Source organism: Corapipo altera, unplaced genomic scaffold (genome assembly GCF_003945725.1).
Source record: "Corapipo altera isolate COAL_440 unplaced genomic scaffold, ASM394572v1 1, whole genome shotgun sequence".
Classification (NCBI taxonomy): Eukaryota; Metazoa; Chordata; class Aves; order Passeriformes; family Pipridae; genus Corapipo; species Corapipo altera.
Genome location: NW_020884873.1, coordinates 16,963,180 through 16,989,196, shown reverse-complemented (window position 1 = coordinate 16,989,196; position 26,017 = coordinate 16,963,180). Strand labels below are relative to the sequence as shown.

The 26,017-nt window shown below is 39.3% G+C and overlaps 1 protein-coding gene across 1 annotated transcript in view; it reads right to left on the bottom strand.

Moving 5' to 3' along the window:
• Positions 1 to 18,338, bottom strand: part of GRAP2 (GRB2 related adaptor protein 2) — a 40,750-nt gene extending 22,412 nt beyond the window's left edge. Inside the window, exon 1 of the mRNA XM_027668493.1 lies at positions 18,256 to 18,338. The gene's annotated coding sequence lies outside the window, so the exon portion shown is untranslated. The remainder of the gene's footprint in view (positions 1 to 18,255) is intronic.
• Between the last annotated feature and the right edge of the window lie 7,679 nt (positions 18,339 to 26,017).

Sequence of the window (26,017 nt, the reverse complement as noted above, 5' to 3'; positions counted from 1 at the left end):
TTGCTGTGGATAGTTCTATCAAAGTGTCAGCTGAGTGGAAGTCAAAAAGGCAGGTTAGGAAGTGTCTGGAAAGTGACAGAGAACAAGCCAGAAGGCAACCTCATGTCACTGTACAAATACCTGGGGCACCTGCTTGAATATTTGTAACTTGAATGCAGAAGCTATTTCTCATCCCTCCATCTCAAAACCAGATACAATAGCATTAGAAACAGTAAAGAGAAAGTAATTTAAGATGACCAAAAGAATGGAAAGCTTCTGAACAAGGAAGGAGTAACTTAAACTACGATTCTTCACCCTAGAAAAAAAGTTGTCAGAGGGATAAATGCAAAAACAATGTAGAAAATAACAAGAATCATGGAAAAGGTAAATAGGAAATTTTTATCCATCACTTCTTATAACATAAGCACTAGGAATTCATTCCCAAGAGTGTTGGGATCTGGGAGGCCATAGGGGAAGAAGCTTTGACATTTACTTGTCCTGCTCTTACCCTCCTTCCCCAAACTGCTGTTGCTGGGCACAGCGTCTCCCGCGCTGTGTGGAACTGTAACTTGACCCAAGTCATACTTTCTTATGAGCTGTGGTACTTCACCAAAAAACACCCCCATGTGCTAGTCCAAGACAATCGGTCCAGCAGCAGGCTGGTAGGTGGTAGTCCCCCCACACACTGCCCTTTGGGGAGACAATTATCTCCCTGGAATATCTGTAAGTTAAAACAGGGGGAGTGTGAAAATTATGAAGCACTCAAACCAGTCAGGGGTAGATACAATGAGAACTCCCTTTGAAGAGGATAATCTCCAATACATTTTGCTGAAAAAATATACAGTTGCAGAAAGCAGAGGGCCATAAGAAGAATACAGCAGCTAGCTCTTGCCATGTCATGAAAAGTTTTACATGTGCCTATCAATACATCAGGAATATAAATTTCTGTACAGGCAGGTGGGACACCAATCCTCACAGTTTTCTTGGTTTTAAGCTATGTGCATTCTTGTGGTCCGTGGACAGCATGACAGATTACATTATATTACACATTGGAACGACCTATTTTCTCTGTTTCTACCATGATGTGATCTAATGGGCCCCCCAGCAAGAATGCTGCTGTGAGTTGTCACTCATGCTTGCTGCCTGACAATGTCACAAAACAATGTCACTGCCTGGATTCCTGTTATGTATCCAGAACTATTCCATTATAATATTAAATCTATTTAATGTCAAGCCATAAAAGATGTGGCTTTCTATACTATAAACAAAACACTCAGTAGTGGCAAGCTCCCAATAATGAGAAAGGATAGGAAATAGGATAGAATAGGGAATAACTCTCTTCTGTTTGTCCTCCATTTCTATGTACTCCTCCCCTGTCACAGTTATGGTAACATGTTAACCTCTTCACCTTGCAGAATACATTCACCACAGCTATGTTGAACCATATGAAGGAACATCCAGACATTTCAGCCATAAGTAATGGAAATACCTGCTTTTGCACTTAGGTGAGTGACCCAAAATAGATGTGTCTGCAAACATGCCTGAAAACTGCATAAGAATACATCATCTCAAAAATTTTAGTAATTTCTTGCCGGGCTGAAATTTTCAAGAGAAAAATCATTTTCCAAGACACTTTATTCACTTTAGTTTCTATCTGGGGGCAACTGGAAAGAAAACAAAAGGAAAAAGAAAATTAAAGGAAAGAAAAGGGAAAAAAGGTTATTTTCAATGAAACGCATAAATATCTTGCCTACTATGAATTATTTGACTTGATAATGTATGAAGAATTAAGTGGCCAGTTTTTGTTACTCCTCAGTGCAAACTAATTCTTTGTGTTCTTAATTAGTTTGCCTCCAGAAAGGCAAATTGATAATATTGATAATCTAATATTGAGAGAACTGTAAGATGTCCCTCCATTTGTTATGGAGAGAGGAAATAAACTATAGAATCATAGAATATCTCAAATCGGAAGGGACCCATAAGGATCATTGAGTCCAACTCCCTGCTGCTCACAGAGCATCATATGGATGAACTCCAACAGACTTGGTGCTATGACCACTTCCCTAGGGAGCTTGAATAATAGCTGAGAAAATGAAGAAGAACAATAAATTGTGTCCAGGAAGTTATAAATCATAAGAGAGAGATATAAAACTTATTACCATTTTAAAAAGCATCTTGCAAACTAAGAGATGTGGTTCTACTTCTCCACCTGTTATGCCAACAAGAGAAACAGAAGTCAAAGTGTGGAAACAAGGGAGATTTCAATTGTTTTAAGTAATTGTTGTAAGTAATAACTCAGCATCTGTGGATTCAAGAGCATCAGGACTGTAAATCCACATAAAGCTGAATGTTATGAATGGAAGCTGTCTAGTCTCTCCCAATCTCCCATCTATTCCTGTTCCCACGTTCAGCTATGCTCCTTACAGAGCAATTCATCCTCTCGCTGCCTTGCTCTCTGCAAACAGCTGCTCAGGCTGTCTGCAGTGACAGGTCATTAGTGGGCACTTATTTTTTTCAAGACTGAGTGCACAGGAGTGGCAGTGCTATAAAAGCTTCTCTGCAGAGTTCCATGAACTGATCTGGAAAGAGCTCTGTCCCCATTTGCTATGCTTCCTCTTAGCAAAGATTGCCTTGAAAGCTCTGTACCTTGTCGCTCACCTGCAACAGTCCTCTTTGGTCATGTTCCAGGATTTTCAAAAAGCTCAGTCAACAGCATCAGTTGCACAGCTATTGCTATTCTAGTGCTGATCTTGTCACCATCACCCTCACAAACCACAGTCAGTTTAGCTGATATGACTACAGACTACTGCGCTTGCACATGTGGTACAACTATTTCAATTAAAGGTGTGAAGCCATTTCTCTTACAGGAATAAGCTTTAACTGTAAGAGTACCGTTCCAATTCTATGGGTGCGCCTGCACTAGGAGAGCGTACAGCTTTAACTGCCTGGTCCCATCAATGTAGCACCATTTATTGCAAAGAGATGTGGCTTTAATCCTGAGCAACAGTGTTAATTTGCTATTTAATTCATACAATGCTTCCCATCATTCTGCTAATTGATCTCCAAATATACTCCCTACCATGCCAGCTGAGGAGCATCTCTGCACTTCTAAGAGACTTTTCTTTGGGAATATAAGGCTATGATCCTCTACTTCAGAATTCTAAAGAAGTACTGGCAAACTTGATGTCATTAGATATTTTCTTCAAATTCTTCCAAACCTGCCAACTTTCTCTTCTACATTCTCTACTCCATAAATCCTGCCACTGAATTGTTAGTGTCTCACTAGCAGCTTTTTGATTCTTGTCAGTCAGGTTTTCTACCTTCTACATTTGTATGGTGATTACATTGAGCCATGCTTGTGACAACCCAGATTATCATCTTGACAGCAATTACAAGATCACAAGAACTGAACTGTCACAGAACCGACTGGAGTTGCAGAGGAGAAAGGAGTAGATTACAACAGAGAAAGGGAAGCTTGACTTATTTTTCTTCACTAACAAATGATTCTTCTAGATTTCCATAGACTTACTTTAACTGCTGCATTGCTGCCCAAGAGTTCAGGCATGAAAAACCGCCTTACAGCTTCTGTGCTGCCAGCTGCTGTGAGGGTACGTAGCCAAAGAATGTCTGCTGTGTTCTGTAGTGTTCTGTCAGCCTAGGCCCATGAACTGTGGCCATTGAGATCAAAGATGATCCAGCTCACTGTCAAGGAAATCTCTGTTCACCACATAGCAATTTGTGCCTTCACTTGGAAATCTAGATGAATCACGAGTTGCATGTGCTGCTGATTTTCTTCTTTGCTGCATGCAAGTGGTAGAGGAAGAAAGAAAGTGAAAGAAAGAAGAAGACTCTTCTTCAGTGATTGGAATCCAGTGCTGGAGTGTTCAACAAAACATTTAAATTCTGCCTTTGATGAGCACCTATTGACTCAGTGGGATTTGCTAAGCTTCCATTTGAAGCTAGAGAAAAGTAATCTTACTCTTCATTTCCTCCCCCTCCCTGCACTACACCCCTCTAATCATGATAAATATATCTAAACATGCCTGATTAAGCCAGACAGACGATGTGCCCCTAATCTGAACTGATCAGTGCTCTGGAGCTGCCAAAGTGAACCTGCTGTCTCTCTATCAGACAGAACAATAAGGGGTCCGTAATGCAGCTCCATTAACTGCTTCCCACAGAACGAATTTTCCCTGACTGCTCTTAAAGAGCAGACACTTGAGGAATGCCGCCTGATGGGAAGTTGCTTTGAATCGTCTCTTTTGGCACAGTTGTCGAGCAGCTCCTTCTCAAGCTGTCCAGACAAACAACTAAAGTATGAAAAATGTAGCCGCTTCCTTCTATGCTACTTTCTTTTAAATCTCCTCATACCTTATCTTGCTAACTGCCTCTCAATTTTTCTCATCTTCTCTTGGTAAGCTTGAGGACTGGCTGATACGTGTTGTACTGCAGGTGTGCGGTTATCAGAAAACCAGTCCTGTTCCCAGTGTGCATGCATGTGTACGTATGCAAGGGAACTGCTTCTGTGTACAGGTGGAGCTTGCACTCAGTGAATTCACAAAATTTAGGGCCACAACAGACCACTATTATCAATACACTATATCAATATACCAATGAACCGTGTGTGTTTAGCATATTTGCACTAATATTGGAGGTTCATTCGAGGATAAATGGATGTAGACCAGAAAAAGAGCAAAATGTACGTCTCTGAATTTGTTCTGGAAGGTATGCACACGCCTATGCACATCTGCCTTTATGCAGGCGTAGCCCTTTTCAATCTGCATCCTCTGAAAAGATCTACTCTTACTAAAAGACTGCAGTCAAGAGGGATCAAGTGGGCATCAGACAATGTTTGGGCTCTGTGAAATCCTGGGACTACTTATCCTAAAACTGGTCTTTGGTATAATTTCAAGTACCTTCAAAGCTTCTCTGAATCGCAGGAGCTGTGAACAGCTCTGGGGAATTCTGCTAGCTGCAAGTCAGATGGAGAATTATACTTCTCAAATCAATCATAAAAGAGATTGGGATGAGTTGTGGCATTATATTTCAGGCATATATCCTTTCAGGGAGGACTTTTCGAAAGTCACTTCCAAAGCAAAAAAGAGTCAAAACAGAATCAAGAATCTGGTACTATCAGACTTGATTAAAAACAACCAACCACAGATGGTAAAAACCACCTACAATTAGATCAAGATATTCCAAGGTGCTTTCCTTGTATTTGGGTATCTAAATATGGGAAAGAATACTCAAGATTCATTATGTCCAACTTTGACTGTCAGAGAGAGGGTTCCAAAAAACAGTAGTTTCCAACATCCTGTTCTGTAAATCTGCGCTCTTGCACTGTAACTAAGAGCTGAGGAATTCTGGTGTTCCTAGGGGTCTGCATATGAATACACATTGGATGTGCATGTGAATGGTAAATTCCCTTTGTCTACGTGCAATCATGCACTTCGCAATGTGAAATGGAAATCTAGGAAAAAAATCTGTAAATATTTCTGCTAAAATACAAGTAAGTTCACCTTATGTCATTGGTTCATTTCCACAGCATTTAATAAACTCCTCTTTTCCATGTAAAAGATGAAAGATGCAACAGAAGGCTATATTTTTTTTATTTCTGGGCATAGCACAACCTAGAGAATTCATTACATTAAAGCATTAATCTAACCTAGTAAAAATAGTTTTTAATCTTATATTGGACTCTGTATTGGAGCAATACATTTGAGTGGGATTTGTTAACAAAATGTTTTGAAAATCTGCTAGTATATACTGCTGGTACATGTTTCCAGTCAGCTACTGCATGTTTCTTTGATAAGGCCAGCTGATGAAATTTTCTGTAAAATGTGAAGAAAAGTAAGATCAGTGATGAAACTGCAATTTTTCTTGCTATCTTTTTTAAGATTAATCCTGCCATCACAGATAATTGTGCAAAATCTGGAATTCTAGTACTAAAATGACATTGTGTGCCAACAGGTATGATTTTGCACAAAAGTAAAACTACAGTTAGCTCAGTAAGAAAAAGTAGTTTCTTTGTCCTCTTAACCATAAATCTGTTCTAGTGCAAAATCGCATCTGACTGCACAAGTTGTGGTTTTTCTGCTGAAAAGTTTGTCTTGCCTCTTTTCCCTTATATATTTTTCTTCTCCTCTTGTGCTTTTATGAAAGAATGAAATACAACTGTCTAGTTCAACATACAATTAGCTATGATATTGGAAACACAAACATGGGAAATCTGATAACTAGGTTTTTATGGCCCTCTTATCTTGGACATGTTATACATAATTTCAGCTAACAACCACCTTTGTTCTGAGAAGAACTGACACACTGATACACACAGAAAGCTTCACATTTAAGTAAGGACAAAGAAATTGAAATGCCACTAGTGGTATCTGCTTTGTGGTATAATGAGCACGGTTGTGATACCTTCATTGCATAATGTCACCACTTGCATATTTTACCTTCTGAGCTGCTCTGTTATATTAACTGTTTTTTCTGCTTAATGGGTCATCACAGCTCAACTTCCATTTAAACACAGTACCCCTTTTACAAGACCTAAGTGCTACAACACAGTCTTTCTATAAATTTGCCGTTAGCTCATTGCATCCTCATTTGGGAATGGTTCTGAAAGGGTTTTAAAAGAAATCAATTACAATAATTCATACATTTAAAGATGCAACTCCAACAGTCAATCCAACTTTTCTTCTCATTATAAGACAAATGTGAATGCCAGCTTGTTGCTATTCCTGGGGTTCTCTCTGCACAGTGATCGTATCATTTTAAGTAAAGTGTGGAACATATTTCATGTTTGTCAATGCATTTTTTAGTTCACGTGGATTATGATACCTCTGAAATATAAGCGCAGCAGCAGTTCCTGAATGATTTAACATGCAGATATTTTTACTCTGAATTAGGAACAACACATTCTTGTTTATCTTAATCCATAATTGAATTATATAAAATTGGAATGGGTTCTCATTATCTGGAATAAAAATATCTGGGTCATACCATGATGTAAGAATATTGGTTACTGAACTAATGTGCAGACTGAAACTTAATTAAACACAAAAAGTTCCTTATATGTTGATCAAGTCTGACATCCTACATTTCCCCTTCCCACAGCATGAGTACCATCATGTCAGAGAGGCTCACTGGAACCTCTCTGCATAACCCTTGTATACCCTGCAAAAATAATCACAGTCCTACTCCTTCAGTGCGCAAGTAATCGATTACTGCTCTGCTGCAGGGAACCACACAGCCTTCAGACTACTCAGTAGATTGCATGTGGCAAAAAGGGAACACTCTGCAAAGGGTGTGAATGAGTCATTCGACATTTCAGGTTGACTGAAGTAATTCTGCTACATTTATTTCTAATCTTGATGTGCTATCCATATTTGCATGTTAAGCAGGATGGGAAGAAAGAGATTTAAATTATTTGTTACAATACATGCAGGGAAAACAGCGGACTGCATGTATGTGAGAATGTGGTATTACCTGCATGAGTGGGTGAACACAGTATCCTGTGAAGTGCCTTTTCTGCTCTCATACAAGAGTAGGCATTCTACATGCAAGCCTGAACACATCTCAGCAAAAGTATATTTGAACATGTGTACCTCTAGGGATCTGATTATAAATGAAAGATGTTCATTTGCAGTATGCCTGAACAGAGGAACAGAGGTCCCATGAGCACACTTCAGGTGACGTGTGTGTTGTGTTTTCTTTGGCAAATACAAATCCAAATGAGCTGGTCTGTGTACGCTTCATGGGTACGCATGTGTGCTCTGTGCATGTGGGTGACAAGAATCACCTATAAGCATGAACAGGTGCCAGTGGAAGCTGGAATTTATACACTTGTCAAACATCATTAGCAGTAAGCCACATACTTAAAGATTTCCATGGAAAAGGATACATGGCACCCTCTCAAAGCATCTGGCCTAACACTATGCTCCTTCACTCCTGCTCATACTTCCAGTTCAAAGCACAAGTTTGCAGGGAGTCTGACTTTTTATAGCTCACCCTGAAGTCTGATTGATCCTTGCATATCTAGTAACTTTAAGCATTAAACCATCTTAATGTACGAGATCACCTCTGAGGCTTAGGAGCCCCAGTTCAAGCACTTGGGTTTGAAACTTTGGACAAAGACGCTCACTTAGCTCTCATTTAAGAAAAAGGTACCTATCCATGTGGAGACAAAGATTCTGGTGAAATGCCTCACAGAAGACATTTTCAAGGCTGGAGAGGCAAACATAAGATACTTCATGAGATATTCAAGGCTATATCATAAGGACTCAGTGCTTTAAACTGAAGATAGAGAATCTTGCTGTGAATATGGAATCAGTGGGCCACACATGAACTTATTCTTGAGGAGATGAAATATCAGTTGGGTGGGGCAAGCAGAGTGCTGGTATCTTGCCTCAAGCTAAAAAGAGTCTGGCTTGGTTTTGTACAGAGCTAATGATGTATTTGCATCCAGAGGAACAGACTTGCAGCATGTTGCATAGGTGAAGGCCATCACCAAGATCTGCACTGATTTGTCTTTTTTTTTTTTTTCAAATGTCCAAATTATTGTGTCCTTGAAGTTGTTAAGATTTGCTAACTGCATAAAGCACTGCAGATCCTCCCTCTCTCCCCTAGTCTGCAAGTTATTGATACCACACTCAACCCTAGTGAGAGAGTATAGAATGGACATTGTCTCTCTGTTTCGGTCATTTTTTGCTCAGTAACACATTTTACATACAAACCACTGAATGGCAGTACTTAAATCTCCAAATAAAAGTGCTTTAGTGAAAACAAAGGTGCACACTCGTGACTTTTGTATTCATATTCAGACTGGTATGCTTTGTTGTCTGAAAGCCTAAACATTGGACCTAGTCATTCCAGATTCTGTCCCATTAAGTAGTGAGTGCAATTCTAGTTCAAAAAGTTTAGAGAAAATGTACTGTTACATTTGTTTGTGTGGCAACTGCAGGTATACTATTGTAATTCCAACTTATCCACTGTGCTTGTATTGGCTTTGTACAGAAGATAAAATGGAATGAGATGAAAATCCAATTTTTGTTAATGAGTCCACTCCAAGGCACACTTCCTGAGGTAAAGGTCTAGCAGCCATTGGAACTGGTGATCAAATTACTGGAGACAGCTACAAACCAGTTCACAGATCCCCACCAGCTCACTTAACCACGAGAGTATGATTGTTTTACCCTGGTTTTGTTGTCAGGATGAGAAATGGGTGTGTACATATTTAAAGCAGTCAGCTGTTGCATTCAACATTTCATTAAGCTTTATAAGGGGAGGAAAGTATGCTATTTCTTCCACAACACAATAAACATCATGCACATTTGTTCCTACAGTTATGCTCCAGAATATGCTATGCTGACATCAGTGTTGTCATCTAAGAATCATCTAATGAAGAAGAGTTGAAAGCAAAAAAAAAAAAATAAATAAATCAAGGAATTGATATCTTATTGACAGTCTGTTGACTAGTTGTTATAGCTCTATGTTACATCTTTTCTCCTTACTCTTTCACTGTCTTTCCTATTCATAAGGCAAATTACATGAAGCAAATGGTATTCTGAACAGAAACCAACAGGTCAGAGCTGTTTATAGAATCATACAATAATTAGATTAAAAGGGATTTTTGGCAATCCTGCAGTTCAAGCTCCTGCTCACAGCAGGGTTAACTTTGAAATCACACAAGATGAGAATGTAACCTCATTTTTCTACAGTGACTACTCTAAAAAACCCACAAGTCTCATTCAGGTAATTATATAAATTATGGACACACCTAGATCAAAGACATATGGAAAATAATTTAGGTAGGAGATCTGCATTAAATGATTTGAGATTTTCTTTCAATATACATTCATAGATGATATTGACTTCAGTGCTAGACTCCAATTATACAGCTGCATATTATCAAAACACACACTAAAATGAGGCTATCTTTAAAATCATTATTTCTTAACCTCTGTGTGCTTAAATATCCTCATTATGTAACTTCAGAAAACTGATTATTTCTGGATGGAATTCAGAAAACAATACGAAAGAGGAAAGAAGGGGAAAATTCCAAACTGGAAAAAAAATTACTTTACTAGGGACAATGGAAAACACTATATGCCATCTACCTCATACAGCTTTCAAGAAAGTGTTCCTCTTCTATATACTTTAGAAAATCTGCAGAAGAGAGTTTTGAGAGCTACAAACTGTAGGAACTGTGTCTCTCTCACCCTTCAAGATGCATTGTGAACGTTGGTAAGGGTTCTGCAACGAGAAAACTCTAAGTGGCAAGAATTACTCATCACAAGATTTAAACAAGGCCTGTGCACTGCTAAAAGGAGATTTACCCCTCAAAATACAGATTAATATGATATCTAAAAATATTATCAACACTGCAATTCTGCTTCCAGGTGAAAAAAATCAAAACCCTATTACGCTCACTGCACTTCCATTTTCTGCTGTGGTCTCTATCAGTTTGTTCTGCTTATATCTAATTTACTTGTGATCAGATTTAAGGACTACAATGTTCAGATTCATTACTATTGCATATCTTGCTGTATTTGATTATGGTAGGCTGTCTTGAAGATGAACCTTGCTTTTTAGGTTAGCATTACAAAAATGATTATATTTAATAAAGTGATCATCGTTGTAAAAGAAGCTAATCTCCAAATATCCACAAAACATTCTGTGAATTTTGGAATACTGTTTTTTTGGTTGTGCTCTCTGAAGGTGGTTGGACTTTGCTCATCTGTGCAACTTACAAAGGAAAGAGGTAGATGCTCAGCGTTTCTGAAGCTCAAGTCAATTAAGCATCTAAGATTGCAGAGCAGAAGTTGATGCCTTCAAAACCACTTCCTTAAAAATGTCATGCCAAGATTTTGACTGAACAGGGGAACAACATTTCAAAAGAACATTCTGCTCAAAAGCTAAAGAGCGTTTCAAACAAAAAGAGTAAAATTAAATATACAAATAGAAACTGTTCAAAATAGCAGTAATTCATTAAGAAAATAACCACTGTTCACTCCAAGAGATTCTCAATGCATTTCATAAATCTTGAATTAAATTCAGACTCACTTTAGACTTCTGTTATCCTGATAGGCTCCAGTGGGGGGGTTTGCAGCAGTGCTTGGCAGGGGCCACACACTGCTGTAGCTCCTCGGTGTGTCTAAAAGGAATACAGCTGCTGCTTTGCCTTCTCTTGCTAAAACTACCTAGCACTTTAATTAAGAAGGCCTGTTATGGTTCTTGGGGTTTTTTTGCTGCAGCTTCACTGAAAATAACACTTCTCTGGACACCTCTGGTATGGGTTAGCTGAGTTGGTAAGTCTGAATGTTAAAATATGATGATTGTGTGCTTTGACTCCAGCTTTACCTTAGAGAGTACTTCCAGTTTGGCTGCTGCTTTTCCTGACCCTGTATCCATCCCTTCACCTAACAATGAAATTCTTTCTCCATTACTTTTCAGCAGTGCACAGCAGGTTAGGAGCAGCAGCAACAACTGCCCAATTAAAATTAAAACATCAGATGTGCAGAAGGCAAACTGTACTCAAACTGATCTGCCTGGGCCATAAGGGCAAAATGCCTTTAGGCTCATGCAATTAGCTGAAGGACAACTGATGACCACAAGCAATCAACCTACAGTTGTGGGTGTCATGTGCAAGAAATGTGCTAGGGCATGCCATTCAGTATTGACTCAGGAAAGGGCTTAATTCTGTCTGAGTCACTAACACCATCTCCTGAAACACTGAGGGTTTCCTTAGAAATCTCCCTGAAATTACCAGCTGAAATCACAAAGTGCTCAGAAGACTCAAAGCAGTGGCTACAAGTGTGCTACCATTCCCACTGTCTCTACAAGTTATGGTATGCAAAGAATGGTAAAAACTCTTTAGCTGGATGTGGAGAGGAAAGGATCCTTCAAGTGAGAGTGGTGCCCCTGATGATTTATTAGAGCAAGACAGTTATAATACAGGTAAAAGCAGGTGTGGAGAGCTTTGAGGCACTACTGCAGTGATAGAAATCATCCCAGAAAAATGAATTCTTATTCTGGAGTACTAATGGCTAACTGAAGAACTGTCCTGAAACAACTGCCTGGGAGAGATCCTCATTCAAACAAGCCCTTCATCTTCCCTCGCTTCTACTTCCTAGCTTTTTAGAATGGAGCTTGCTGAGGCCTGGGTTTTCTTCTGCTATGATGTTGCCTCAAGAACTGATTTGTTTAGTCTCTCTTTTTTTTTTTTAATTTTTAAAATAAAGACAGCTACTGCTTATTAAATTCCCAATGAAATTATCACCTTGATGTACCTGTTAGAGCTGCTTTCTAAGGAGGCATCTTGTATTGACCACAGCAAGCCACAATGCTATAAAATCCCCGGTGTTTCTCCTGCCTGAGACGGCACATTGAGAAATATACCTGGAGTAAACCACTTGAATATTAAAGCACTGCTTGCTTTTGGCAATGAAGACATAACCTCTGTCAGTGCAGAGCACCCACTGTCGACAGTGTCTGAAAGTCAGTTCAAGCCTTTCTGTAAAAGAACTAATTAATAATAAAGCTCAGGATGCTTAAAGAGCAGACTCTAAGAAGGCCTGGAGATTTAGGAAAGTATTTCTACACCCATTCTGCATTTGCAGTTATTAATGAATGATTAGTTTCTACAGACATTATCTCATGGTTGCTTTAACCCTCTTTGCCACATTGACCTCAACAGTTAAGGGAAGAAATCAGAACAATGACAAAAACTAGTTAAAAAATAAAAATAAAATTAATTACTATGTACTATGGAGGCACTTGGCATGTCTGCATACTAACAGCTAATTTGAGTTTTGCACTTAAAATAGAGATTCGGTGGTTTTGCCGTGTATGAGAAGCACAGTATACATTAAGAATTACAGCACTTACTGTAAGGGCAAATAATTAATTTCCTGAGAAGTTACAATTAAATCTATTAATTAGTTTACTAAGTAAAATTATTCTTAAATAAGGTTTTTTAAAGAAACTTGACACTTTGTGTTTGATATTTTGCTTGTTTCTATAGCGTTAATAATGGATTAGTTAATCCAGCTTTTTAGTCTACTTAAAGATCACAGAAATCTTGCATAGACAACGTAGGAAGATTTTTCAAGAATTTTTTAACTTTATGATATTTCTTACAAAAAAATCTCCCTTCAGAAAACCCCCGGTGTTTAATTTATTCCCTCAGATGATGCTACAAATGGAGACTTCAAGACACCTGAGCTGCCGACAGTTAGAATGGTCCTTTTGGAATGCTTGTCACTTCACTCTTGGATTCTCAGTAGATAGTAGAGCCTCTACCATCTTTCAGCAGGGACAGTTGGCTTCACTTCTGTTGGAAACAGAGTGAAGCAGCTGCTGCTCAGAATGATGAAACTCCCACTGTGAGCAGCAGTGTCAGCCCCACTGAGAACTGCCTTGCTGCGATGTTGTGGGAAAGGAAAAATGTTTGCCTGAACATCATTTAAAGCTAATCTGACAACACAAACATTCAGAGACTTTCATTGTTGAATGGGCTCATTACAGCAAAAGGAGAAGGTAGCGTTAAACCATTTGGGTATGTAGTACATGTGTCATTACTCAGTATACAGGAGATAGCAACATATGCTGTATCAAATCAGTAGGCAAAGGAGGCAAGTGCAGCACATGGCCTCTGCTGAAGGTAGTGACATGATTATGACAACGCTGATGTAATTTTTGGCAACGTAATATTGGATGTCTCTTCATCCCTTTCTACTAAGAACGTGAAAGTACTTGATTGCTTCAGTGTATTAAGATTCACCTTCTGTTCAAGATGGGAAAGCGTTTTCAGACTAGATTCAGTTCTTTTTGACAGCTGAGAAGATTGGGAGATTTGTTTTTGTTTGCTTTGATGGATTTAATCTCAGAGATCTGTTACACTGTTAGAATTATCAAGAAAGGATAGTCCAACCAGTGTAATGATAATACAACTTGAAACTTGATAATACCACTTGAAACTGTAAACTAATCATCCTGATAGAGTTAGAAAATGTTTGCTCCATCCCCCTGTAAAGCTCTACACACTTAGTTGACAGAAGGTTTGGTCACCTTTCTCAGAATCAATGTTTTGACTACTATTTGGGGAGCATACTGGATGTGACAGACAAATAGTCTGATGTGGTTCAGCAAATGCCATATACAAACACTCAGAGAGAATGCCTCTAGTGTCCTGGCTTTATACACTATACACTTCCACATGAAAAACAGTTACCAGGGCATGATTATGCACAGAGACAATTTTAGAAGTTGTTTCACATCCCTGTTTAGATTGCAGGGTTATGGAGTGCTTCTCCAGTGCCAGAACTCAGCTGTATTTTGGAGTGCCTATGACCTGGAAACATGATGTTATTTATGTAGCTAGGTTTTAAAAATAAAAAAGGAATGCCAGAGCTCTGGGGGTTTAAGTTTGTACTGTAAGTGTTACTGGTGGATTTTTCATGATGAGATAATAAAAAAAGAATAAATGGGGAAAGGAAAAACTAGAGAACACAAGGCATAGAGTGCCTCGGGGAAAAAATGGCATGTTATTAGTACTTTACACTGCTCTGAAAAGATAAAGCCATATGTAAAAAAAGATTAGAGTTGGGGAGAGGGAGGAAGGATGGATCTTGGGAGTTCCAAGAGAGGTAAAAAAGAATTTCATCATGTATTGGCACATAATGTTCATTTAGGCATTCGAGTAATTTTCTTTCATCTCATAATATTTTGCAGTACTGACCTCTGATCTTAGTGCCAGGATAATGTGTCCATTATTAGCAAGCTTATTCCTCAAAGGTTAGTCTCCCCTGCTTAGATGTTATTTAAATGGTACTTTAGCATGGTTCTCTAATTAGCAGAACAATTAAAAAAAGTTATGGCTACGTGAAGAACTCAGACCCTTCCAGGATAATTTTTTTTCATTCTCATATATCTGAAATCCTTCTAGAAACATTATTTACAGCAACTATGCTTCAGAGATAGCATTCTGGGCTAAAGCAAAAGAAAAGAAGATGCCCTTCCTTTCTCCCAGATTATCCAGCTGGGTTGAGTTAAATATCCCTGGGACAGTAGTGATCAAACATTGAAGCATTTGAGTACAACATCAGCCCACTAGAATGGTTGTATCATGGGATTCAGTTAGTGTTTTGAACCATGAAGACTATAGTACATACATTTGTTAGCCTAGCTGATGTGACTACCAATTCTACTTGTGTTTGTGCAAGTCTCTCTCCTCCGTTTAAAAAAAGTGCTCATTTAAAATAGTATTTAAAATTAAATTATCACTATAAAATGCAGAAACAAGACAACCTTGTTTGGTGATGAAGAAAGATTAGGAATCCAGTTTCCAAGCCCAGCTCAGCTAAAGTTTTGCTGTGCATACCTGGGCAAGTCACTTCACATCTCTGTACTGCAGGATGCGTTGAAAAAGTGCAGTGCAGCCATATATGGAGATATTTAAATGGAATGCGGCACCAAAATCCATAAAACCTCCTCATCAGGGGACCAGTTCATTTTTGCAGATTGTCAAGTTAGTTTGGCTGGTACAGCTTTAGTGCTTCTGTCATCTCAATGTCATCACACTCATGTACCTGGGCCTGATTACAGTTATAAAGTGAGAGCATTCACACTCATCTGTCTTAAAAGCAAATGGGCAAAATGCCCATCAATAGGCAAAAACGTCTGTAGACATTAAGACGAAAGGCTTGTGCAGGAAAGACAGTTACTGCCATATAAACCCTGATGGTAATATACTTTCTTTCCTGCTGCCCAAATGTGCAAAGAATGGTGGCAAATGAAGATGAAAAGACTAAGAAGACTCCTTCAATGGAGTTGCAAAATAAAGATTTTTGAAAGATATCACGGGATTTATGGATAAAATTTGTGCTGACTGGAATATGGTTGGTAGTCAACCCTGAGCTTTGGATCAAGTGTGTGACAATCATTATATTGAATATGTATGTGGCACTTAGGGACATGGTTTAGCGGTGAACATGGCAGTGCTGGCTTAATGGTTGGACTCAATGATTTTAGAGGTCTTTTCTAACCTTAATGATTCTGTGATTCTATATAGTCATTTGAGGAACCGAAAGAAGATAGAATTGTTACGTTCTTCTTAAACCAAAAAGAGACTCTGGAGAGAAGGGAAAAAGGTAGTGGAAGTCGGGGCCTCATTATATTGTAAAAAACTAAAGAAACTAAAATGACCCCCAAAGACCCAGACATATCAACTGTTGGTAGCAATATTTCTTTACTTGTCAAACATATGGCATTTTATCTGCCCCAGTAGGTAGGTTCTTCTAACTAATATCAGAGACTGAACTTGCCAGTGAGTATATTTTAAGGTGTGTGTGTATATACATATATCTTACAGCTCCACTAAGAGGAGAATTTCAAGTGAAAATACTGCTAGGGAAAGAAACATAGGGAAGAGAATGAAGAACATTTTCATTATGTCAGACAGTAAAAATAAACCAGAAGAGACTGCCTACAGCAGTAGTTCCAGATCTGTAGCTTAATAGCAGCCTCTTGCCTGCCAAACTTTTAGATATTGCTTGTGGCTAAAGAGAGCTGCTGTCAAGCTGCAAGTTGATGGGGAGAGTAAAATATAACATTGTGCAGAGGACATTACAACCTCACTGCTGTTGCCCTTGAATCAGCAAAAACGGAGGGCATTGGTGTATGGTTACAAGAGTAGAATATAATCCTGAGAAAAAAAAGAAATTCCATGTGAACAGGTAAAGGAAGACAAACATGAAGAGAAAAGTAATGGCTATAACTTATAAAAACCAGACAAGCTTGCACACACGCTACACCTTATGGAAACTAATGCAAGAAGGTGTAAGAGATCAGGACAAAAAACTAACTTGAGCAGCAGAGCCCTGGCTTTCTGGAAGCTGCCTGTTTTGCCCAGGCAGATCCTTCAGTCTTAGTTTAGGAGATGTGTGCAGAAGGGAGCGCTAGAGATGAAAGCAACTCCAAAATCCAGACAACAAAACTATGCTAAGTTTAGATGTGTACATTCCACATTGCATCTCCATCCATCTCCAGGTTATTCTGCTTTGTTGATAAAAATGGGAATGACACACCCTGCTATTTTGTGCTTAATCTCTTATCCGTGGGATTGTCATGTTAGAATGTAAGAAAGAAATAGAAGTAAATGTCACTAAATAGGAAAGTAAAGAGAATTGCTTCACTGCAACATTTTTTCACTGAGCTGCTACTAAGGAAACATGGTTTCTCCATATCTGTTCCACAACTCATTTCACCATCACATCATAGCCAGATTTTATGTCCTACTCAGAAACCTGTGAGAAGAGGCTAAAGCATGGGCCTCTCTCTCTTCCACTTTCAAGTGGATGGCTGCATCACCTACAATCTTGCATATCAAAACATAACTGATGGGTAACTCTTTCTTATCCCAAAACCCATCTCCTCCTGTCATGCCCATTTACTAAAAGCTCAGTCATTATAAAACCTTTTTTCACCAGGCAATTATAAAAGGGACAGATTCTCCCACTGCTGTTGAAGAGAGTTTAGATTATTGTTTTTTCTAAGAAAATTTTATACTGATAGGATGCTACTAAAATGTTTCTTATAGACTGATGTCCTTTTGTTCCTACGAGACAACTATTATGAACTTTATGTACACAAACACACATGAAACACACACAAGACCTTGCTATACAGCTCTATAGCACTCCAGTCTAAAGAAATGTCTCATAACAATATTGCATATTAGGCTTACAGTGCATCAAAAAGCTTTACAAGGACATTAAAAAACAATTGAGGAGAAATTACATTCATGCCTGACCCCTTAAGAAACCACCACATTCCACAGAAGACACCAAAAGGAGGGTCAATAATGCCAGATCTGCAGCTGCCAGAAGCATTTTTCTTTCTAAGCATCTTGCCCCTGTTGGTATGATCACAATGGGTGTCTCAGAGATACAATAGTCTGATCTCTGCCAGAGCAACCTTAAAGTTTCTGGGAAATCTGGATATCTCTTTTGCTCCTGACTAATAAAAAGAAATTTCTCCATTCATTATTTTCTTTGTTCTGTTCCAATAAGTACATTCCTCCTGAGCACAGTCCTGATCCCCCACTGACAAGGCGAAAAACCTGATGCACCTGCGGTGGAAAACACACTGAATCTCAAGCCTTGCAGCTAAGACCTTATTTGTTTAACTCCACAGAAAATGTGATACTAATTTACTCAGCGTATTTACCCTTAAAACTTCATAGTGAAAGAAGGAAGCAGCCAAGCAGATCTATACCTTTGAGGCAGGTGGTTGCACTTTCCTGTTTCAGGTTCTGTGATGAGAGAAAGCGATGGGGGAATGGCACAAGTCTCATAACAACCCGTCTTCAGCACAAAGACGGTTGCCGCTCACAGGCACGGCAGCTCACCGAGCCTGTGAGCGGCTCATCAGCTTAGAGTGGTTTTATTCTTTTACTGTGAGGGAAACTGCTCTAGAGCAGTTTCTCTGAATGCTACAGCTGTGCTGGGGCACCTCATAACTTGCTCAATGCTGAGTTCTTTAATACATCTGTCTGGAAAACACTAGCCCCTTTGGACAGAAGTAGTGATCCCCAAGAGCAAGCCACCAAAGGTCTAAAATGCATCCTCTTTTCTGTTATGGGGGGCCAGCGGTGGCCATAAGCTATCAGCATCTGAATTCGTGAAGCACCTCTCCTGCTACACACTCCATTTGATGCGACAGAATCTATGGGTGTATATGCATGGGGCACCCACATGTGAAGATGCACTTGGATCTCTGTAAGCAAACACAAGCAAATGCAACAATCATCTTGTGCCTGTGTAGGCACAGACCAAGAGAGAGTTGATGTATCGAGTGTCCAGGATTTCATCAGATTGAGGGATTAGTGTGAACCAGGGGGCTGTCTTCAAGCTGTGAGAAAAAGAGTTATGAAAATCTGATTCTTACAAGAACACAGAAAAGACCTATTTAGTTGTTGTATCAGTTGGGTTGCTAGCAGGGTTCTGTTGCAGTGGCCTGGACAAGAGTGACTGCGGTCTGCCCAGAAGACTGATGATTTGTCTGGGCTATGCACCTTTCAGATGGTAAAATCTATGGTAGTATATTAAGGATATAAGAATAGAACTTTCTTCTCCTCAGGTGAGCAATAGCTGAAGAGACACTGCTAGGCTACTGCACTAAACTACTCCCCCCACACCACTACAGAAAATGAAAGGGGTCTCCCATTCCTCACAGCAGGGGCTGGAAGACAGGGAGGGGAGGGGCCTGATGTGTGATTGACAGCCCCTCTGGATGCAAGCAGCCTATGGGGGAGGGGAGGGCTGGCTGAAAGCATTCTGATTGGATTAACAGAGAAAGGGGTGGGGTGTTTGCAGATGATTGGCAGCAGTTTGAAGCCTCGGGGGGGGGGGGGGGGGGGGGAAGAGGGGAGGGAAGTTGATCCAAGAATCGCTGCTGTTCCCACTGCTGGAAGAGAGGATAAATAGAGGGTGGTGCTGGTGGTGTGAGTCCATCCACCTATATCAGCCTCATGGTTAACTCCAGTCATTAATTACACAGGCGTGAGAGTTACCCCTGCACTATGCTCATCCTGCTTGGCCTCTGGAAGGTTGTTTCCTCCCACCTTCCCTGCCCTCCACAGCTCCCTTGTCATGCCTGAGGGCTGCCAGGGACCAGCAGGGTCGCCGTGGGAGGAGGAGCATGGGTGGTTGGAAAAATCATTGCTACTGGAGAGCAGAAAACCTCTGGCCTTAGGAAACACAAGTCCTTGCCCTGGCCCATGGGCTGCCAGGTGAGGTGCTTGTGGCTGTTAACATGAGGCATTTCAGAGAAAGTAAAAAGGAGTTGACATCAAGGTAAATTTCTCCCTGCAGCCACCACTCTAGGACCACTTAAAATCATAGCCTAAAAACATCATCTAAATTCTGTCGGGGAGCTGTAAGCCGTGAAAGGGCCATTTGCTGCAGCTGAAATAGATTCATAAATTATCAAGTTCTTGAGCCAGTGAGATCCACATGCCCCAAGTTCTTGAGGCCACTTTCCTTGACTTTGTGCTGTTTCCTTGAGTATGGTTCAGTGCCTGGCCAAATGGTCCGGGCTTTTTCCATCCTATTGCTCAAAAGCAGCAGAAAAAAATATTTTCACTCCTAATTATTGTTGACTTTGTAGAACAAGCAGCCAGATTGCTCAGGTTCAATCTGTGTTCTTCAAAAGAGCACAGGTGTTACGAACAGAAATGGGCAAAATTTTATTGATAACACTGAACTATCTAATACTGAAAAAAACTATTCTTAACTGTATCTTTTGTCAAAAAAATTACAAAGAACAATTAAGATGTTTTATGAATTGCTATTAAATTACTCTTTTGCCATTTTTAATGGTTTAAGTACTTCCGATATAAAATATTCTGATTTTCCATCTAAAAACAGCTCTTTATCTCAAAATCTACTTTGATTTGAGTAAAAAGGGTAAAAACAGATTAAACAATATACAATGTTTTGGGGGAAAGCACAACTTTCCATTTGGCCTAAGATAAAAAATATTTTTTCTTTTGCATTAGGGACATCAATCTTGCAAGCAAACTGAAAATCAGTTATATATGCAGCATTGTAGCATTAATCACATGGAGCTGGCTGAAGAGACACAGAATGCAAAAATCAAATGCTGATATCTTGTTTACTAAGACCTATACAGTGTTCAGCTTTATATGGCACAATTTGTATGGCACAATTTGTCTGACATTACCTGACAAACAAAAGCAAAAGACTGGAAATTAATGCAGGGCTATATCCAGGCTTCAGGCTTTATAGACTCAATTGATCAATTTGAATATTATTTAAATACAAACATCTACCAAATTTTATATTTCAGGCTGTTGGTTTTTTTTTTTATTGTGTTTTGTTTTGGTCAGAGGAAGTTCTTTTAGGCTAATAACTTGTTTTAATCATGATTCAACTCTTTTGACATAATGCCACCAAAATACTGGTATTGTATTACTGTGTCAGTTAGTACGTTCTTTTTATACCTCTGGAATATTCCTGAGCTCCTGAAGTGAGGGGGAAGGCTTTGCCAGCATTGTTCATGTTGTTCTTTTTGTATATGTATAGAACTTCAAGCTGTCACTCTTGGACTTTTCACCACTTACTACAAAGAAAGAAAGAGAAGAAAGCATTGCATACTCATCAAAATCCTAGACCTACAAAATAGAAACCATGTGAGGACCCAGATAGGGGAAACATAGGTACCAAGTTTTCTGTAAAGCAAGGTATGATTGCAAGAGGATTAGCTAATCAACTTGTAAAACAAAGCAAATCAATGTATGCTGCCATATAACCAATGTCACAGTGCCACTCTGACAGAGAGAGAGAGAGAGAGAGAAACATACAAAGGGAAAGGGGGAACCTCATGATTGATGTTTTTAATAGCTTCATTGAAACATGATAAAATCAGATTCTCTCAGCAGGAGACAGACAGATATAAATGGACTCCATCTGAAGCGCAAACAACAAAAAGACACAGGGAATTGTAAAACATACAGCACGCTCCTCATAAAGATCTCAATTTCTCTCATCCAAGTGTTTGCAACTGTCTCTCCCTGTGAAATCCTAATTAAACCAGTATTTTTCCCATTTAAGTAATTTGAAAATGTGTGTAGTTTGATAAAAAGGTTAATTAGCTCTATTCTTTAAAAAATTGAAAAGGTACCATTTTGATCTTTTACTTGAAATTCATGCCTATCCTTGCATTAAAAATATTCCTCAGTCTGGACTGTGGTAGCTCGCAGACAGGAGAAACATACCCATAAGGGGGGGCTGTAGGGAGGCGCCTCAGATGGAAACCAAACATTTATCATGAGTTATAATATTTTTACTTTTTGTTCTCCTGAAGTGTACTACAGATTGTTTTTCTTCTCGAGGCTGGGTGTTTTTCAAGGCTTGAAATCAAATTGATACATGATGAAGATGGACCTTCTCTGGTGACTTAGCTGGGAATTGCACAGAATTCTATCCAGACTGATACTAACCAATAAAAGCAAGGGATAGGAACAGGAACATCGCAAAAAGCTATGAAATGACAATTCACAAGCATCATTTAAATCATTTGGAAGCTGCATTCCCTTTTTATGCTGTTGCTGACCAAAATGGACTTCCTATTGAGTGTACCAGCTGTGAAAGATGACAGATCCAAGCTGATTGGTCTAGAAAAATTGTTGTTACTGTTTAGCAGAGCAATTCATAGACAAAATGGAAGTTCTTGTTTTAATTCCTTCACCTCTCTACTCTGGTTTAGAGCCCTTCAACAATTCCTTAGACAGAAGGATTGCAACAGATTGACATGAGACATTTCCTTCCTTCTCCCTAGTTGCAGATATTGTCCTTTTGCTGTAATGTAACTTTCACTGACTCTGACATTGGCATTTGGATCTTGTTATAGATATATGCTATATATTGATATATATTGATATATGCTCAAAATGCTAGCTTTGTTAGCACCAAAGTCAATTGAAGCAGTGATTAGTTGAAAGTAAGTTTAAACAAACTTACTGGAAAATAAAATTATCCATTTCTTCTTTTACTTGCTAGGGCTCCCAGTGCTCTGGGTTGACTATTCATTGTGTTTTCAACCTGTAAATGTCAAAGCACTTAATTATTATTGCATACATTATTGAGTAGAACCAAGCCACTTTCCTTCTAGTGTGATATCAAACATGATATCTTGCCAATAGGAGAGGCTAGGTATATTTTCTGTATTTTCTCCTTGGGTCTGTTATGGTTGCTGTATTTTTGGTTAAGGTCAGTTGAATGTGACCAAAAGGTTATTGCAGAAAGTAATCTCCAGTCCTCCTGTTCATTAATTTTGCTACCATGGAATCCTGATTTTGGCTGCCTTACACAGATGAGAAATGGAGGATGAAATTATTTCTGTCTCTGCTTCTTTCTCCAGAATTTTAAGTGAATGATATCACAGAATTGTAGATATCATGAGCACTTCTGCCAGCTCCGTTAGTATCCTTGAGTGGATACCATCCAGCTGCAGAGACTTGTGTGTGTCTAGGTAGTGTAGCAGGTCACTGACCATTTCCCCTTGGGTTATGAGGGACTTCATTCTGCTCTCTGTCCCTGTCTTCCAGCTCAGGGGTATGGGTACCTGCAGGCTGAGGTAAAGAAGGCATCAAGTATCTCAGCCTTTTCCTCATCCTTTGTCACTATGGTTCCTTCTATGTCCAAAAAAGGCTGGAGATTCTCCTTGGTCCTCCTTTTGTTGCTGATGTAATAATATAAACATTTTTTATTGTCTTTCATGGCAGTAGCCAGATTAAGTTCTGGTTGGGCTTTGGCCCTTCTAATTTGCTCCCTACATAACCTCATAACATCTTTGTAATCCTCCTGAGTTGTGCATCCCTTCTTCCAAAGATCATAAACTCTCCTTTCTTTCCCAAGTTCCAGCCAAAGCTCTCTGTTCAGCCAGACCAGTCTTCTTCCCTGTTGGCTCATCTTTCAACGCAGGGGGATGGCGTGCTCCTGCCCCGTCAAGGTTTCCTTCTTGGAGAATGTCCAGTCTTCCTGGAATAGTTTGCTCTTCAGACCTGTCTGAAGGGACTCTGAAAACTCTTATCATTCCATGATCACTGTGCCCAGGATGGCCTCCAACCATCACATCACCCATCAGTGCTTCTCTGTTCACAGACAATAGGTCTAGAAGGTGCTTTCCCTAGTTGTCTCAGTCACCAGCTGTGTCAGGAAGTTATCATCCACACACTCCAGGAACCTCCTGGAGTGTTTCCTCTCTGCTATGTTGTATTTTCAGAAGACATCTGATAAGTTGAAGTCCCCCACAAGAACAAGGACCAATGATTCTGAGATTTTTCCCAGCAGCTTATACAATATTTTGTCTGCCTCTTCACCTTGGATGGGTGGCCTGTAACAGAATCCCACCATGATATCGTCCTTGTTGGCCTTCCCCCTCATTCCTACGCATAAACACTCAGTCCTGTCACCGCCATCATTAAGCTCTAGACAGTCAAAACACTCCCCAACATACAGGGCAACCCCACCACCTCTCCTGCCTTGCCCATTCCTCCTGAGGAGTTTATAGGCATCCATTGCAGCACTCCACTTGTGCGAGTCATCCCACCATGTTTCCATGATGGTAACTATGCCACAGTCTTCCTGCTGCTCATTGGCTTTCAGCTCCTCCTGTTTGCTCCCCAGGCTGCATGCATTGGTGTAGATGCACTACAATTGGGCTCTTGATTCTGCTACCTTTTTTTGGGACAAGCTCTAATGCCTGACTCATGTTTGAGCTGTTATATTTGTAGAAGTGTGAGGAGTTTTTTGATGAGATAAGCACCGTGAGAAGTGTCTGGCATCACTTCCTGACTCTAGATGAAAGTAACTATTTACCTGTGGCACTCAGGATGCACATGAAGAACATTATGAAAAATTGTTTTGAGGCTAAAATAAAAGTCAGAAAAACAGCCTCCAACAATGCTTAGGGCCCCTCAAGTTCATTAATGTGAGAGATCAATGAACTAATAGTGAAACAAAAATTTTTCTTTTTGTGAGATGATGGACATGGAATGCCACCAGATGAATGTCTGCAGAAAGAACTGGAGGCATGTACTTAAGTGCCTCACATGGTTAGCTATTTTATGAATAATGGATCAGAGAAAGTCAAACACCATTGTCAATAGGGCTTCTTCAACACTGAGGCAATGAAGAATTTTCAATATCTGTATAACATTGAAAGGAATTCAGGATGATTTGAAAAGGACTGTCAATTAAAATTAGTAAGTTTGGGATGGATTATTTAAACTAATTGCTCAAGGAAAAATTAACAAGTAATTATAGCTGCACAAAGAAATCAGAAAAAGAGTAAGGAAAACCAACTTCTCCATGTTATTTTCAGAAAAAGTACTTAAAAATATCAACACCTTTACAAGTAAGAACTTAGGAAAAATGGCATCACTGCTGATTTTAGGATTATATATCAGTGGAAATATTTTTGAATATGAAGACAGATGAACTGAAATGCTGAAAATTGAGAAGAAATTAGCATCCATTTGGCATTTCTGAAAACTAGTGACTGGAAAGTAAACAAGACAAACTAATATTTCCTGGGTCTAAAATATGTACTAAAATAGATTGCTGTATATATTACTCTCCTATACCTGTATTTTCCTAGATTGTTGAAGGGAATTGAACCAAAGGCAGTTAGAAGGAATTTTTGTATATGAATTCCTAGTTATATGAGTACTAATATGAGAATAGGGTAATTATCGTGGCTGTCTGGTGCAAGGAGAGCCCAGATAACTTAAGTTACTAACCAGCACTCCAGGTGTATGTCAGCGGGGAAGCGAGTGCTGAAGCAGTTTCAGCCAGCAGGTTTGCTCATTCTGCAGTTCTGGCAGATGCCACAGGCAGAAACAAGTCAGTTTTGAAGCAAAAGTGATTTTGCCAAGAAAACATCCTTAAGATGCCATAATGCACAGAAGAGCACTACAATAGTGTACAGAGTCAGGCAAAAGGCCCACCTGGCCCAGTGCCCTCTAGCTGAGAGGGCAATAAGATCTATTTAGTGCCAATAAGATCTATTTACAGAAAATGATCAGGAAGAAGGGAAACAAAACAAGCCTTCTTGACATTCCTCCCAGGAATGCTTCCCTGCAATGAGCCTGACTTGACTTGTTGAGCCAGAGATTGTATTTGAACAGTTATATTTAAGAGACATTTATTTTCTGTACATTTGTCTATGGTTTTGCCCTTTACTACATTCTGTAGCAATAAATGCCACAATTTACTTAATGCACAGTATGGAAGAACACTTCCTTCTTTTTTGTTTAAAACTACTACCTGGTAATTTTGATAAGGTAGGTTTGTTCCTCCTGGAGAAGTTAGGTTACACTAACTTAGTGGACTTCAAGGCCGTAGTCCAATGAAGTTTACACTTAGAGACAATACTCAATGTTTACCACTCAAATCTCTTTACCACTGGCATTTAAGTAACTTTTTCTATTTCATAATTAATAAAATTGGTT